The following is a 17224-nucleotide window of genomic DNA, read 5'->3' on the forward strand; positions in this document are numbered from 1 at the left end:
CACGGACTTTCAACTCCCGCCACAAATTTTCTATGGGGTTGAGGTCTGGAGACTGGCTAGGCCACTCCAGGACTTTCAAATGCTTCTTACGGAGCCACTCCTTTGTTGCCCGGGCGGTGTGTTTTGGATCATTGTCATGTTGGAAGACCCAGCCTCGTTTCATCTTCAAAGTTCTCACTGATGGAAGGAGGTTTTGGCTCAAAATCTCACGATACATGGCCCCATTCATTCTGTCCTTAACACGGATCAGTCGTCCTGTCCCCTTGGCAGAAAAACAGCCCCATAGCATGATGTTTCCACCCCCATGCTTCACAGTAGGTATGGTGTTCTTGGGATGCAACTCAGTATTCTTCTTCCTCCAAACACGACGAGTTGAGTTTATACCAAAAAGTTCTACTTTGGTTTCATCTGACCACATGACATTCTCCCAATCCTCTGCTGTATCATCCATGTGCTCTCTGGCAAACTTCAGACGGGCCTGGACATGCACTGGCTTCAGCAGCGGAACACGTCTGGCACTGCGGGATTTGATTCCCTGCCGTTGTAGTGTGTTACTGATGGTGACCTTTGTTACTTTGGTCCCAGCTCCCTGCAGGTCATTCACCAGGTCCCCCCGTGTGGTTCTGGGATCTTTGCTCACCGTTCTCATGATCATTTTGACCCCACGCGATGAGATCTTGCGTGGAGCCCCAGATCGAGGGAGATTATCAGTGGTCTTGTATGTCTTCCATTTTCTGATGATTGCTCCCACAGTTGATTTTTTCACACCAAGCTGCTTGCCTATTGTAGATTCACTCTTCCCAGTCTGGTGCAGGTCTACAATACTTTTCCTGGTGTCCTTCGAAAGCTCTTTGGTCTTGGCCATGGCGGAGTTTGGAGTCTGACTGTTTGAGGCTGTGGACAGGTGTCTTTTATACAGATGATGAGTTCAAACAGGTGCCATTCATACAGGTAACGAGTGGGGGACAGAAAAGCTTCTTACAGAAGACGTTACAGGTCTGTGAGAGCCAGAGATTTTCCTTGTTTGAGGTGACCAAATACTTATTTTCCACCCTAATTTACGAATAAATTCTTTACAAATCCTACCATGTGGATTCATGGATTTTTTTTTCACATTCTGTCTCTCACAGTTGAAGTGTACCTCTGGTGCAAATTACTGACCTCTGTCATCATTTTAAGTGGGGGAACTTGCACAATCGGTGGCTGACTAAATACTTTTTTGCCCCACTGTAGGTAATTCCCAGTTCTATCGTATACTATAAAAACTAGAAGATGGCCACAGATGTATTTATAAGTCTGTGGCTCAAGACTTATAAATATGTTATTGTATTAATAAGTTACAATAATTTATTGTATTATTTTCAGTGTCATTTACCTATAAACGTTTCCTCCATTTACACTTAAAGGGTTTCAATGCTACTACCTAGAACTCTATATATACAACTAATAATTAGATTTTGCAGTTTTTCTTTGTAGATTTCAGCTGTTACACATTCCAGTACATTATCAATAGCTGTCATCATATTACCCAGCACCTTAAATTTCAAATAGTTTGTGGTCCAAGTACTAATATTTATATACTAATATTAATATTTTTCCCAGCTTCTTGGCTATGTCTGCATTGTGTTTGTTTAGATACTCAGTTCTAAAGATGTTAGATTGTTTTAGTTTTCTTCAGTGTTTCAGCAATGCATTCTTGTGCCGTCTGTTTACAAACCTTAAGAAAACAGCTGGTTTGTCACTGATGTTTCTCATGGGCATGCCTCAATATTGTCACAATCCAGTTCGATCCCTCTTGACTGCAGGAAAGCAGCTACCTGTTGCTCTGTGGAGCTGACATCCAGCTCCCAGGGTTCCTCACTGCTATCAGCAATCACTGCTGTGCGTATGACCAAGTTTTTATATGGAGCTCAGAAGCAATCACATTGATCGCCTGGAGCAGTGGTCCCCGACCTTTTTTGGGCCACTGACCAGTTTATGTCTGGTCTTTAAGGTGTCGCGGATAAATACAACAAAATTAAAACCAGTACGGGTACTAAAAAAAGGAAGATTTATTCATAACACATAGCAAAAGACCCAGGGAAACCGAGTTATGGACCGGTTATGGACTCATGGACTGGTACCAGTCCGTGGCCCGGGGGTTGGTGACCGCTGGCCTGGAGTGTTGTTCTAGCCAACTCTTTAGGTACATTATCTTCTTCTCCTTCTCCACTTTTACAGAAGAATTTTACCTCTACTCATTGTCACCCATAAGCAAGTTCAGTCAGCTGTTAGTTCTTCCAACTATTAGCCTAACAGCTTGTTGGCTACCACACAACTATGCTGCTCTGCTCCAGTGTCCAATATCAAGGTCATAATCCAGAAATGGTCATACTAGGAGTTTAAGGCTATTATTCTGATGGCCAGCAAACAATGGCCAAAAAGGTTAGAAAAGTCAGATAAAAAAATCGTCAAAAGATCCAATCACCATAACACGACAACTCACAAACAAGAAGCCAGACTCACAAATAGGAAACAAGTGAATCTAACATTATCTGAAATGTAGCCAATAAAATTTCATCTGATGTGAAAATGTAATCAAAATATTTAGAGACAAAAGTGTGACTTTTAGGATGCTTGAGTTAGCTGGCATGATGTAGTGTGTAATTAGATGTTATCATTGTTTATCCGGCTCGTTATCATCTTTCCAGAGACAGGACAGTCAACACAATGGTATCTTGAATGAAGAGGAATGTTTGTGGCTTCAGCTCAGAAGATAAGACATTAGTTAGGTTAATGATATCATGAGAAAATGATGATTAAAATATTCATGTAGAAATCTTAACCAGATATATTTAGCCTGAAAGAGCTATTTGTGATCTTTTAAGTAAAAGGCACAATACATATGTGGGTACTGCAATCAAGATGGTGAGGCAACATGACAGCTTCCACAAACAAGTGCCTGTATATTTTTCCTTTTAACAGTTTTTATTCATTATCAGGAAAAGCATAAAAACATAACAAAGCAGACAAACAAGAAAAAATAAACCCAAAGAAAATCACATACATTTAAAGTCTTTACATACCTTTGCAAATACACATATGGGGAAAAGAGAAAGGAAGAAAAAACCCGTTCAGTTCATGAGAACACATAAATTGTTGGAAGACATAATTACACACTAATCATTTTATATTTAAGAATACACAATTTCTTTCTATTAACTAACTTTAAAAATTATTTACTAAACCTTTAAAGAAATCAAGTTCCATTTTAGTTTGAATAATTGCACAAACTATATTCTAGTGAGCATTGCTTATTAGTATTTATTTATGATTATGTGCCTAAAAAGACACATATCCTGCTCATCTCTTTTCCAATCTTACTGTTGTAGTCTTAGTCTCTTTCCTGCCATCTTTCCCTTTGAGTGCTTGTCTTCTCTCCTCTTTCATCTTCACTGCCCTTTCTGCCCTCAGCAGCAAACCTGTGCTTATTAGAGAAAGAGAGAGAAACACAGAGTGATGGAACGCGAAGCCAAAAAGATAGAAAGAGAGAGAACGGGAAGAAATAGAAAGAAAATTTTGCTTGTCAGGGTTTCTGTGTGTGTGTGTGTGTGTGTGTGTGTGTGTGTGTGTGTGTGTGTGTGTGTGTGTGTGTGTGTGTGTGTGTGTGTTTGTGTGTGTAGCATGCGTATGTGTGTATTTGTCTGAGAGTGAGTGAGAGGAAGAGAGAGAGATTTTTGGTGTGTGTGTGTGTGTGTGTGTGTGTGTGTGTGTTTGTGTGTGTAGCATGCGTATGTGTGTATTTGTCTGAGAGTGAGTGAGAGGAAGAGAGAGAGATTTTTGCTTATCAGACAGGAAGTGGATCTCTTACAATAGCATTCTGACGTTTCCCCTTCTCTAATGTGGAAAACTGTTAAGATTCCTATTCCAGATACCAGGCACACACACATACACACAAACACACACGTCACAGTGGTGCAGATAAGATGCAGCTGCTGTGTTAGAGACAGAATCACTGACTCAGCCATATGTATTCACAGACTTAAGACAATTACTAATTCACACTAACACAAAGGCGCACACACAGACACACGATCACGCATGAGGCTTACATACATTACGTACAGTTTCATATTTGGTATTCAGCTGATGCTCAAAATACAGTTACACAAACACAAAACATAAAAAAGGAAGTAAATGGCAAGAGAAAAAGAAATTTGGTTTGCAGAGATGAAGGAATTGATGATTAGATCGAAAGAAAGAGGAAAACATTGAGTCACAATAAGCAAGAGGGAGTTTAAGGAAAAAGAACAAAAGAGATATTGTTGGCCCTAAAGGCAAGGAAACCTAAAAGAGACACAAGTACACGATGTGTTAATAGAATTGCCTGAATGCCCTCCACTGAGAATGTAATAAATGTCATTTTCTGTACTTTATTATCAATTCAAATGATTTAACAGTGATGAAATCCATCTAATTTAACTGAATGTTAACTCATAAGAGCTTTAGTTGGTCTTTCTACGAAAACATCTTCTAGCAACTGGAAAGCAGAGGTGGGACCAAGTCATTGTTTTGCAAGTCTCAAGTAAGTCTCAAGTCTTTATCCTCAAGTCTCAAGTCAAGTCTCAAGTATCTCAAGATACACCAAATCGCACAAAAGACTTCAGAGATATTTTTTTTTTTATGTTCACTGGAAGAGACATTTTGATTTTTAACTTACGTTTTGTTTCATTTTGTATTTGTTGTTTGGTGAAGTATGTAAGATAGATAAACACTGGAACGGCCTGTAAACACGGTTATAGTGGAAAAAAGAAGCCAGTTTCTCTTTGTTTCCCTCCCCACCATTGTGGGGATTTTTTATTTAAATAATTATTTTTTTGTTTTTTTCTGAACATAGGCTACTGCCTTTCTTTCTTTCTGTATGAGTTTTGAGTAAATGATTCGCTGCATTTAAACGCACTCTGAGCAGGGTGCATGTGCTTGCAGCTGGAATAGGGTTTCGTTAAAACAGTGCTATTCTTTTTCCTGTTGACTGCTTCTCTTAGCTTCAACCAACATTATTAGCAAACTTACTCATGGGCAAATAAATAAATCTCTCTTGTAAAAACGATCGGCGGAAGGCTCAGCCTATCATTGATGGTTGATAAATTTGTCCAATCGCCTAAACCTAGTGTGAAATAAAGCTTCCGTACTGCAGCTGTAATTGGTATTGTTACTTATTTATATAAATGCCTTTGACATAACAATGCTTCTTGGCAGTACATCTTGTAGTACTGTAGTGTTAGAAAGTATCTCTATTTTCCCTTAAATGGTGCCACATTTGTAAGGAAAATGTGTTTATGGGTTGAGCAGCATAGTTGAATAGGTGGATTACACCCATGAAAAACTTGCCAATGCCAAAAAATGCTTATTCTGCTGTTGACTCTTGTTTTGAGATACATGTACCCCAGGTGCTGACAATCAGGTGCCTGACTCCATCCTCTATCCTTTGGACTCATTCCAGAACTTAAGCTACGGTCATTTGAAAAAGAAAGTTTTCACAGGGCTCTGTGCAGTCCTGTGAAAAACTAAGTATGGCTTTATAACTTCCATAAGGATTAAAAGGTTGTGTAGCAGCCAGATTTTGCTAATCAAATGCATGCAATTAATGGATCTCTAGCAATTGTGATGATCTCCACAAAAGCAGAGGTTTTGGCAGTTCAATGGTCTGGAGCATTCAGGTACGTATTTAAACAATGCAAATGAGTGAGTGTTGCAGTAAATTTACCACAAGGTTAGACCACACAATGTTCAAAAACTATAAAAAACAAACAAACAAATGAGCAAAACTCTTGACTCCCTTGTTTTGCAAGTCTCAAGTAAGTCTCAAGTCTTTATCCTCAAGTCTCAAGTCAAGTCTCAAGTAATGTCAGGCAAGTCAGAGTCGAGTCTCAAGTCACTGGTGTAAAAGTCAGAGTCAAGTCACAAGTCTGAAACTTTGAATTTCAAGTCCTTTCGAGTCTTTAAAAAAAAACAACGAAAAAATAATGTTGCAGTTATATGCTAAATGTAAATATTAGACCATGTAATTTTAAAATCTGTGTTTTTCTCAACACATGACAAAATAGTGAACTTAGAAAATATATACAAATTGTGAAATTGCACCTCTTTAAAATGCAGCTCAATTAAACCTAGCTCCTGGAATAATTTTCACCGACAGTTCTGAGATAAGCTGCATGTTATTCTTGGATGCGGTTGTAGGACCAGCTTTAAAATCGCATGACAAAAATATCATACACATTAAAAAAAACTGTATCACCAACGTAGCCTGGACAACATTTGCTAGTTAGATGAAGTCAGCTATCTCATCGTAGCATATTTATATGCATATTTATAATTATACGGTTCTTGGAGTGAGTGCATACACTCATGAAGTTTAGTAACTTCAGGTCACTGCAACAAGCCCAGGTACAGTTTACCGCCGGATGGGTACAGGGCCTTGAAATGCACCGTGTAGAACGAAAGACCATCGTACATATCATAAGTTTACCAGTCTCACAAATTGTCGTCATAAATACACATTCGTTAACCGTTTATTAATAGGACCTTTGAGCTCAACGGTAATTAATTAGTAGTGGAAATAATTTCTGGTAGCATCACAGAAATGTAGCAGTGACAATAATACTGTATGCTGTAATCGTACTGGACAATTGGTGATACAAAAAACCTGTTTTATCCTGTGAATAAAAGTATATGTTTTTGTCAATGTACCATAATAACAGAAGCGAAACACAATATTGTGTCAGGATAATTTACTATTTATGCACAATAAATAAAGGAGCATAGCGCGACAATTTCTGTTCAGCGCCAGACTTGCTTGTAACCTATATCACTAATTATGTTATAAAAATGACGTATTAACTACTAAAAAACACTGACCTTCGTGTAAATGCTTGGAGCAGACTAACCTGTGAGCTGGAGTGTTCTGGGACGTTATATTTGATCTTTGAATGGCTGCAATCCAGTCGCGTCTTTGTTACTTCGGAAACACGGCTTGAACAATTTCTCTTCAACGACGTAATCCGATAACAACCGATCTCTTTACCCGTCGGCTTCCCGTGGCTGTCATGCGACCGGCTATTGCAGTTAATAATACAACAGCTTCTTGCTATTTTTGTGTTTCTTTTTATCGCTGTATAACTGATTTTAATTGAAAGCCTGCGTGCGCTAGTACCGCTTGCCACGAGTTCCCAGAATCCTTTGCGGTTCTACCCGTGAATGACGTCACATTTTCAATCTCTATATAATATGCAAGTTAAATTTTATATTTGGGGTAAAATATCAAGTCTTTTCAAGTAAACCGGTTCAAGTCCAATTCAAGTCCCAAGTCATTGGTGTAAAAGTCCAAGTCAAGTCACAAGTCTTAGAACATTTTTTCAAGTCAAGTCTAAAGTCATAAAATTAATGACTCGAGTCTGACTCGAGTCCAAGTCATGTGACTCGAGTCCACACCTCTGCTGGAAAGTAATGCATTGTGTTTTGTGTTTGATGTGTAATTAATAGAAGGCATCAGGATGGGCATGTATGCGTTAACAGTTTCTGTCACCTCAAGCACAAAAATATTGCCCCTTTTAGTAATTATTAAGGCTGTTTTGCAAAAGAAAGAATACATTTGATTAATTGGATTTTTTATTATATTCTTATTGGCTCAAATGCAGTTTATCCAATCACAGACCGTATGGGATCAAAGGAGACACTGGTTGTTAAGGCAGGTCATCCCAGCTCAACTATCTCAGTAGATGACTGTTTTTTTACTGTTTTGTGTTTTCAAACAAAAGTAAACAGAGGAATAGGTATTAAAATATCTATTATATTGTACAAATGTTAAATTAGGTGTGTCTAGACCCTAAAATGCACAGGCAGTGTTCTACTGTCCAATGAAAATGCAAAAAAATAAAATTAAATGTGACATTTACTTCCAGAGCAGGGAAAACCAGAAAAGGCTCCTCTTACTTGGGAAATTTATAGAACAGTGATTCTGTATTTCATTTGCTTGGTCTCTGTTAGATTAGGCAATGTCGGACTATAGATTTGTTTTGTGCTAATTGGCTGTAATGGGGTTGTATTTTAAAAGGTAGCAAACATTATTGAACATAAATATTTTAAAGTATCCACTGAGTTCCCCAACTTTAAAAATTGGGAGTATCACCCAAGCTCTTGGAGCCTGATTAATTAAATAACAAACTGACAAAAAGGCATAATTAGGAAATTGCTTCTGTGGGGAATCTGTCCAGTGAATATCAGTAAAGAATGGAAAATAAGGATTGGCAGGATGTGAGACCTGTAGATGGCGTAACAGATGGAGGTATGATGCAAGAGTAAAGGGGAAAAACGTGGCGCAGAAAGGCTGAAAGCTTGACAGTTAGAATATCCATGAAAAGTGTTGCTTTGAATCCTGTTTTTCATCTCAGTAAACCAGAATGATCCGTCTCTAGTCCAGAGCTGTTAAAATGTTTACATAGTGTGTGTGTGTGTGTGTGTGTGTGTGTGTGTGTGTGTGTGTGTGTGTGTGTGTGTGTGTGTGTTTGTTTGGAGACGGAGAGAAAGATTGGAAGAAGTGCAAGAAAATAGTATAACAGGTGGAAATGAGGTAGGATGGGGCTGGAAAGAGCGTGCCTGTGTTTTGTGTGTAGATTTGTGTGTTTGCTTGCAGTTACTAGAAAACCCTGACATGTATGTGTGGAAATGTTTCTCAAAATGTTTGTTTTACTTGTCACTAAAAAATGGCAGTATGACTGGCCAAGCAGAAGCCCCATTGGATTTGAATGACTTTAATAAGAAAAATTAAGAACTAAAAAATACACTCCATTATTTAATTAAAGCTTGGTGAGGAGCGGAGCTTTTTCTTATTGGTGTATTAAAACAACATTCAACCGAATGGATATAACTGAACATCAATCAAGCCTTTTCCTAGTGAATTTACAAAGTTACTAATCAGGCTCTTCAGTACCAAATAAATCAGATTTTGCACTGTAGAGAACTTTTATAGTTCTACTGTGTATGGTGACATAACGAAGCCTAACACGTTTTACAACAGCCATCAATGACTAGATAGAGCTAAACTCATTTTACATTCTTTACAGTCTAAAATGCACATAGACTAAACTGTAACTTTCCCTGGTCACAAGCAATGGTGAAGAATTTTTGCACATTTACTTTAACTGGTAGAGGTGTGAAATAAGGTTGGGCAATATTTAAAATTTTTCCATCCGGCATTCATCAGTCCAATAAATGGCGATAGGCGATATATTCGTGCAGTTGACTTCTTAGTGGGCGGAGCACTTTAATCATGCACAGACTGATTTGTGCGTGTAGAACATATAAGTGTTATAAGTGAATATCTAAGAGGTTCCTGAGTGTATCGCTTTTTATTTAAGTGAACAAAGGGTTTCCACTTTACGGCAGGCTGCCACACTGGCAGAGTTTAAGCTAACTCATTAAACAAATGCTGTAGGACATGATATCCCTCTGCGCTATAGTACATCTTGGAGAGGTAAGAGTGGGCCAGCTAACAAGGCTAACGCAGTTGTGGTTTTAAGATCTAGGCCCAAACTGTGTTTCTTCTGCCACAAGCCTGGCCATGTGGTTGCTAATTGTGTGAAACTGGCACTCAAGCGGAAAGCGCATCCGAAGGGAAAAAGGCCGGATTTGAAAACAATAAGCTGTGGTTCTCAAACCGACAAGGTTGCCAGGCCCAGCAAAAGACCACACTTGGGGCATAGTTGCTCCTGTGCTCAGTGTAAGAGGTCAACTAGCCCTGAGCTGCCGCTGGTTGACCATTTCTCAGGTCCTCAAAATGACCTGCAGGGGGACAGATTATGTATAACACCACTACTCAGACCCGCACCCCTGGCTAACAAACATGCCTGTACCCCTGACCTGACCCATATGGAAAATAAATAGTAAAAACATATATGATTTACTCATGAAAGTGGCCACTTTCATGAGTAAATCATATATAAATCATATAAGGCTTACATGATTTACTCATGAAAGTGGCCACTGTCTCATTACTTTTAGGGGAACGTAACAATAAGTATTGATTGGAGGGAATATTCTACTGTTTGTTTCAGTATTAATATAACTACTATCTATCTATCTATCTATCTATCTATCTATCTATCTATCTATCTATCTATCTATCTATCTATCTATCTATCTATCTATCTATCTATCTATCTATCTATCTATCTATCTATCTATCTATCTATCTATCTATCTATCTATCTATCGAGATACACCAAATCGCACAAAAGACTTCAGAGATATTTTTTTTTTTATGTTCACTGGAAGAGACATTTTGATTTTTAACTTACGTTTTGTTTCATTTTGTATTTGTTGTTTGGTGAAGTATGTAAGATAGATAAACACTGGAACGGCCTGTAAACACGGTTATAGTGGAAAAAAGAAGCCAGTTTCTCTTTGTTTCCCTCCCCACCATTGTGGGGATTTTTTATTTAAATAATTATTTTTTTGTTTTTTTCTGAACATAGGCTACTGCCTTTCTTTCTTTCTGTATGAGTTTTGAGTAAATGATTCGCTGCATTTAAACGCACTCTGAGCAGGGTGCATGTGCTTGCAGCTGGAATAGGGTTTCGTTAAAACAGTGCTATTCTTTTTCCTGTTGACTGCTTCTCTTAGCTTCAACCAACATTATTAGCAAACTTACTCATGGGCAAATAAACAAATCTCTCTTGTAAAAACGATCGGCGGAAGGCTCAGCCTATCATTGATGGTTGATAAATTTGTCCAATCGCCTAAACCTAGTGTGAAATAAAGCTTCCGTACTGCAGCTGTAATTGGTATTGTTACTTATTTATATAAATGCCTTTGACATAACAATGCTTCTTGGCAGTACATCTTGTAGTACTGTAGTGTTAGAAAGTATCTCTATTTTCCCTTAAATGGTGCCACATTTGTAAGGAAAATGTGTTTATGGGTTGAGCAGCATAGTTGAATAGGTGGATTACACCCATGAAAAACTTGCCAATGCCAAAAAATGCTTATTCTGCTGTTGACTCTTGTTTTGAGATACATGTACCCCAGGTGCTGACAATCAGGTGCCTGACTCCATCCTCTATCCTTTGGACTCATTCCAGAACTTAAGCTACGGTCATTTGAAAAAGAAAGTTTTCACAGGGCTCTGTGCAGTCCTGTGAAAAACTAAGTATGGCTTTATAACTTCCATAAGGATTAAAAGGTTGTGTAGCAGCCAGATTTTGCTAATCAAATGCATGCAATTAATGGATCTCTAGCAATTGTGATGATCTCCACAAAAGCAGAGGTTTTGGCAGTTCAGTGGTCTGGAGCATTCAGGTACGTATTTAAACAATGCAAATGAGTGAGTGTTGCAGTAAATTTACCACAAGGTTAGACCACACAATGTTCAAAAACTATAAAAAACAAACAAACAAATGAGCAAAACTCTTGACTCCCTTTCCAAATCATTTGTAGTCTGGCCCGTCACTTTTGTCAGAAATAAAATAGCAAAATAGTAAAATAGTTAGAAGACTTGAGCAAAAGTTTTGCTCAGTGTCACTTAAAGAATTGGGGGGGGGAAAGTGTAATTAAAGCAGCCTTTCCACAAGTGGCTTTGTAAACCTCCAGAAATTAATGCTATCTTAAATGCTTAAAAATTAGTCTTAATAACTGTATCATCTGAAAGATGCCAGTATTCGTACTAAAATGGTAAATAAGAGATCTGGCTCAACAGGAAGAATTTACCTAGAAAAGCCCAGAAAGGCTTGAAGTGAGTGGTGTTCCCTTTTACCAATGATGAAAGAGAGATCAGATTTTTTATATGTACCACAGTGGGGTCGACTATTGTCTGACTGATGAACAAACAGTTGGGCCATCCCCAAATCCCAGTTGGAGTTTACACATACACACACAAGCACACACACGCACACAGTAAAATCCCACTGTGTGTGTGAACAAACAGAGGATGAAAGGCAAGACAACGAGGGGAAGAGCACATATAAAGAGCTGCTGTTTTATTAATGAACCTGGAAACAGGCTTGGGATTCTCAGGATGAGAGAGAGAGAGAGAGAGAGAGAGAGAGAGAGAGAGAGAGAGAGTGTGTGTGTGTGTGTGTGTGTGTGTGTGTGTGTGTGTGTGTGTGTGTGTGTGTGTGTGTGTGTGTGTCTTGGGCTGTGCACCCGCACAACAACAGAAACCAAGGTGGGTGCCTGGACAGTATTGACAGACACACACAGACACACACTCACAGTCTCTAATAAATTCACCCTAATTCATTCTCTCTTTTCTCTGGGGAAGAGCCAGCAGTTTGCCTGATCCAAGGAAGCTTCACGTTACCTTCCCTAAATAATTGATGCTCTCTCTCTGAGTTGCACTCACTTGTTCTTCTTTTTGCTCTGTGTTTCTGTCTGTTTTTCGTTTTTCTTCCCATCTGGTTAATTTTTTTCTTGGTCTTTTTTTCTGTCACTATGTCTTTGTTTCTTCTGTCTTTCCTCCTTTTCTTCTCTCCTGTCTCATTGTGTATCTGCATCACATACACACACACACACACACACACACACACACACACACACACACACACACACACACACACACACACACACACACACACAAGTAAGCAGTTTGGGAGATTTGTCATAAAATTGCATTTTTTCCAGAGTTTTTAGAAAGCCAGGTCCTTTGGGTGTGTGTGCATAGCCTATATATTTCTGTGTGTGTGCGTAAAGGGGTGGCATGGTGGTTGAGAGGTTTTTTGGATGGGAAATCTTCTTGGGTACAAATGTTCCCCTCAAGAATTGAAACCAAAGAAAATTGTCTGCATTTAGAAGCACTGTGTGCATGAAGGGTTTTGTGTATATGCACATGCTTCTGCAGTGTGTCCATTTCTGTGAATGTTGAAGTGTGTGTGTGTGTGTGCGTGCATGCGTGTGTGTGTGTGTATGCACGCATACATGCTGGCATAGGGACCTTCTTCCCTCACTACCATAGGGACCTGACCCCACTAACCAGGGGTTAAGTGCTCCTTCTCTCTTTCTCTAACATTCATTTTCTCTTCTCTCTCATTCAGATTCCCTTCCCTTTTCTTCATTTCCTTCCATTGCATTTTTCTGTTTCTATGCTGAGGTTTTTACACTGCAATCCAGATGCACACTATTCATATTCATTTCAAATTTCAGATTTAGGGTATTGAGGCTTTCTGTTCATCTCAAAGACAACTTTGTCTTATGAAGTAATATCATTAAAACAGAAGGTCTGAGAGCAAGAGAATTGCCATTCATTTTTTCTGTTTACAAGTTTGTCCATTCATTGCGTGCTTTAATGGATACACCTGTAGAGTTAAATGCAATCCTGTACAGCAGCTCTGGTATGAATTATACGTTTACAAAGTTTACACATTTGCGCTTTGTGCTGACACTATTAACACTGTGATATTAGTATGATTATCATGCACTATATTGCCAAGAGTATTCATTCACCCATCCAGATCATTGAATTCAAGTATCCCAATCACCTCCATGGCCACAGGTGTATAACATCAAGTACCTATAAAATCAGACTGTTTCTAAAAACATTTATGAAAGAATGGTTTGCTCTCAGGAGCTCAGTGAATTTCAGTGTGGTACCATGTTAGGACATCATCTGTGCAACACATCAAGTCTGAAATTTTCTTGCTGCTAAATATTCCACAATCAGCTGTTGTTAGTGTTATAACTAAGTGGAAGCGACTGGGAATGACAGCAACTCAGCCATGAAGTGGTAGGCCGCATAAAATCACGTAGCATGGTCGGTGGATGGTGAGCAACATAGTATGCAGAGATCCCCAGCATTCTGCAGAGTTAGTAGGTACAAGCCTCCAAACTTCATGTGACCTTAAGATTAGCTCAAGAACAGTACATAGAGAGCTTCCATGTTTCCATGGCTGAGCAGCTGCATCTAAGCCTGTCTAAGCCAGTCAAGTACGATGCAAAGCATCAGCTGCAGCGGCGTAAAGAACACTGCCACTGAACTCTAGAGCAGTGGAGTCATGTTCTTTGGAGTAATGAATCATGCTTCTTCATCTGGTAAGCCAATGGACAAGTCTGGGTTTGGCAGTTGCCAGGAGAATGGTACTTGTCTGACTGCATTGTGCTAAATTTAAAGTTTGGCTGAACAGGGTGTGGGGGTTTTTCTTCAGGACATGGGCTCTGCTCCTTAGTCCCCATGAAAGGAACTCTTAATGCTTCAACGCACCACAACATTTTGGACAATTTCATGCTCCAAACTTTGTAGGAACATAAATACATGGATGAGCAAGTTTGGTATGGAAGAACTGGTGGGCACAGAGTCCTGACCTCAGTCCGACTGAACAACTTTGGGATGAATTAGAGATGATGCCCCCATTAAAAACACTACTAAACCTTGTGGAAAGTATTCCCAGAAGACATCATATTAAACCATATGGCTTGGAATGGGATGGCATTCAAGTTCATATGCATGTGAAGGCAGAAGAGCAAATACTTGTAGTAATATTGTGTATCTCTTGGAAAAATCTGAGTGATTGATAGTGCCGAACTCCCTATTATGAGTTCCAAAGTTTTTCCAAGTGTCCTGATGATCATTTGCTCTCAACTTGACCATAGATGAGTTGGCAGACCTCTCAGGACCCACACATCAGGTTTAACTGTCAAAGTTGTACAAAGATGTTCATACTGTTATTGCATGCAAGCACCTTTTTGTCTCTCATCAAGGTGCTCAACAGCTACCTGTTTTTCTAAAGGTAACATTTAGAAAGGTAAAATAGATTGCCAGAAGAAAGGTGAATGTGAAACAGAGAGGGAGAGAATAAAAGGAATAAAAGCCATTAAAACAGCAAAATGAGTTACAGTTAGGGAACAGATCAGTCAGATTTAGTGTATGTACACCACCAGTCAAAAGGTTGGACACGCCTTCTCATTTCATGGTTTTTCTTTATTTTTTATGACTGTTTACATTGTAGATTCTCACTGAAGGCATTAAAACTATGAATGAACACATGGAATTCTTTCCTGGGGCGGTCCTCATGTGAGCCAGTTTCGTTGTAGCGCTTGATGGTTTTTGCGAGTGCACTTGGGGACACATTCATAATTTTAGCAATTTTCTGGACTGACTGACCTTCAATTCTTAAACCTCCAAACTTTACTTAGCTGATTGGTTCTTGCTATGATATGAATCCTAACAGTTGTCAAATAGGACTGTGTACCAACCTGACTTCTGCACAACACAACTGATGGTCCCAACCCCATTAAGAAGGCGAGAAATTTCACAAATGAACCCTGACAAGGCACCACTGTGAAGTGAAAACTATTTCAGTTGACTACTGCAGATACCACTGACTATGGTATCTGGCACCAAGATGTTAGCAATAGATCCTTTAAGTCTTTAAGTTGTGAGGTGACGCCTCCATGGATCAGACTTGTTTGTCCAGCGCATCCCACAAATGCATGTGGGGCCTTGGTCCCCACATCCATCAGTGTGCACCCGTGACGTTGTTGCTGGGTCACCACTGTTTCTTCCTTAGACCACTTTTGGTAGATGCTGAGCATTACAGACCGTTTTGGAGGTCATTATTTTGATTATGCAAGACTTTTCATGTTAGGAGAAGATTTTTTAATTCATTTCCAGATTTAACTAGTAGCCAGTGAAGAGAAGGTAATATCAGATAAATATGACATTGCGTTCTCATCCACATTACTCGCTGCAGCATTTTTAGGTTCACTGAAGGCTTTTTAGAAAACTTTCAGAACTTATAATAATGAATTACAGTAGAAGCAATGAATGCATGAACTAGTTTTTCAGTATTCCTCTGAGATAGGGTGTTTCTAATTTTAGCAATGTGCAGATGAAAAAATTAGTCCTACATGTGTGTTTAATGTGCTCATTGGAGGATATATCCTGGTCAAAAGATTCTGACAGTGTGTCTGGTAATGCCACCCAGAGTAACACCATGTTACTTAGATTCTTAGGGTAAAATATGACAAGTTTAATTACAGAACATACAAGCGCCAGTGTCTTACAAGACATGCCAATAAAAATAAAAAAAACTAGTTAGTTAATTTTCTAGCTTCATAGACAAGTAGTGCTAGATATCATCTGAATAGTAATGAAAATCAATACCTAAGGGAAGCATGTATAACATAAAATGTGCTGGTCCCAATACAAAACCCTGTGGTACTCGACAATTATCTTTTTTGTGTGAAGACTTGTCATTTACATGCACAGTTGTAATCTATTATATACACAATTCAAAACAGCTTGGTGCTGTTGGTCTAACAAGACAAATACAGAGACACTTCCACTATAAGAGCCTGTAATAAGGCCATTAGTAACCATCACTACTGCTGTTTAAATGCTATAATGCATTCTGACTCTTTACTGAAACTCCCCAAATAGACATTCCTTTCCAATGATCAGTTAACTGTTTTATAACTACTCTTTCGGGAAATTTTGAAGTTGTAGGAAGGTTTGAAATTGGTCTATAATTAGCTGAGACAGCTGGGTCAAGTAAAGCCTTTTTTGTAGTGGTTTAATTGCAGCCACCTTGAAAGCATTTGGTAAGCACTGTGTTAATAGAGATAAAATGATTATATTTTAAATTGTAGCCTTAGTTAATCATAGGACTTTGAACTGTGTTGTGGGAATGGGTCTAATAGATACAATGATGGTTTGGAGGAAGAAGTTATTGAAGTTGTCACGATATGTGCTGTGTGGCAGGCAGGATAGGACCCAAATGCAGGAACTCTCAGAGACAGGACTTACACTCAAAATGCAGCTTTTATTGCTGGATAAAAAACTCTTTTCACAGAAGACAAAACCAAACGCGAGGAACTAGAAATACGAACTGAAATCTAAACACTACGATGCTAAAAAGCTATGGAACAAAACTGGGCATGGAGAGAAAAAAGCATAATGAGGGTACAATGCGAAACAGAACAAGTAAAACACAGGGCTTAAATACACACTGGAACAATCACGGAATAGGAGACAGGAGGGAAACACAGCTGGGAGAAATCAGAGCTAACGAGACAAGGGGAAGCAAAACCAGACACACTGCACACAGGACAGGGACTATCAAAATAAAACAAGAAGCACATGATAGACACAGTGACACAAGCTGTGTCCCAAAACGTAGGCCGCATTCTTCCGGCCCACGTAGACCGCGAAGGCCGGAAGTGCGAGGCTGTGAAATGGGACAGTCTAGCCCTCAGATTT

General features: G+C 39.0%; 1 protein-coding gene across 1 annotated transcript in view; it reads left to right on the forward strand.

Moving 5' to 3' along the window:
- esrrga (estrogen-related receptor gamma a) overlaps positions 1-17224 on the forward strand; it is a 172598-nt gene that overhangs the window by 24936 nt on the left and 130438 nt on the right. The window lies entirely within an intron of this gene.

The sequence above is a fragment of the Aulonocara stuartgranti genome (assembly GCF_965226115.1).
Source record: "Aulonocara stuartgranti genome assembly, chromosome: 1".
Taxonomy (NCBI): Eukaryota; Metazoa; Chordata; class Actinopteri; order Cichliformes; family Cichlidae; genus Aulonocara; species Aulonocara stuartgranti.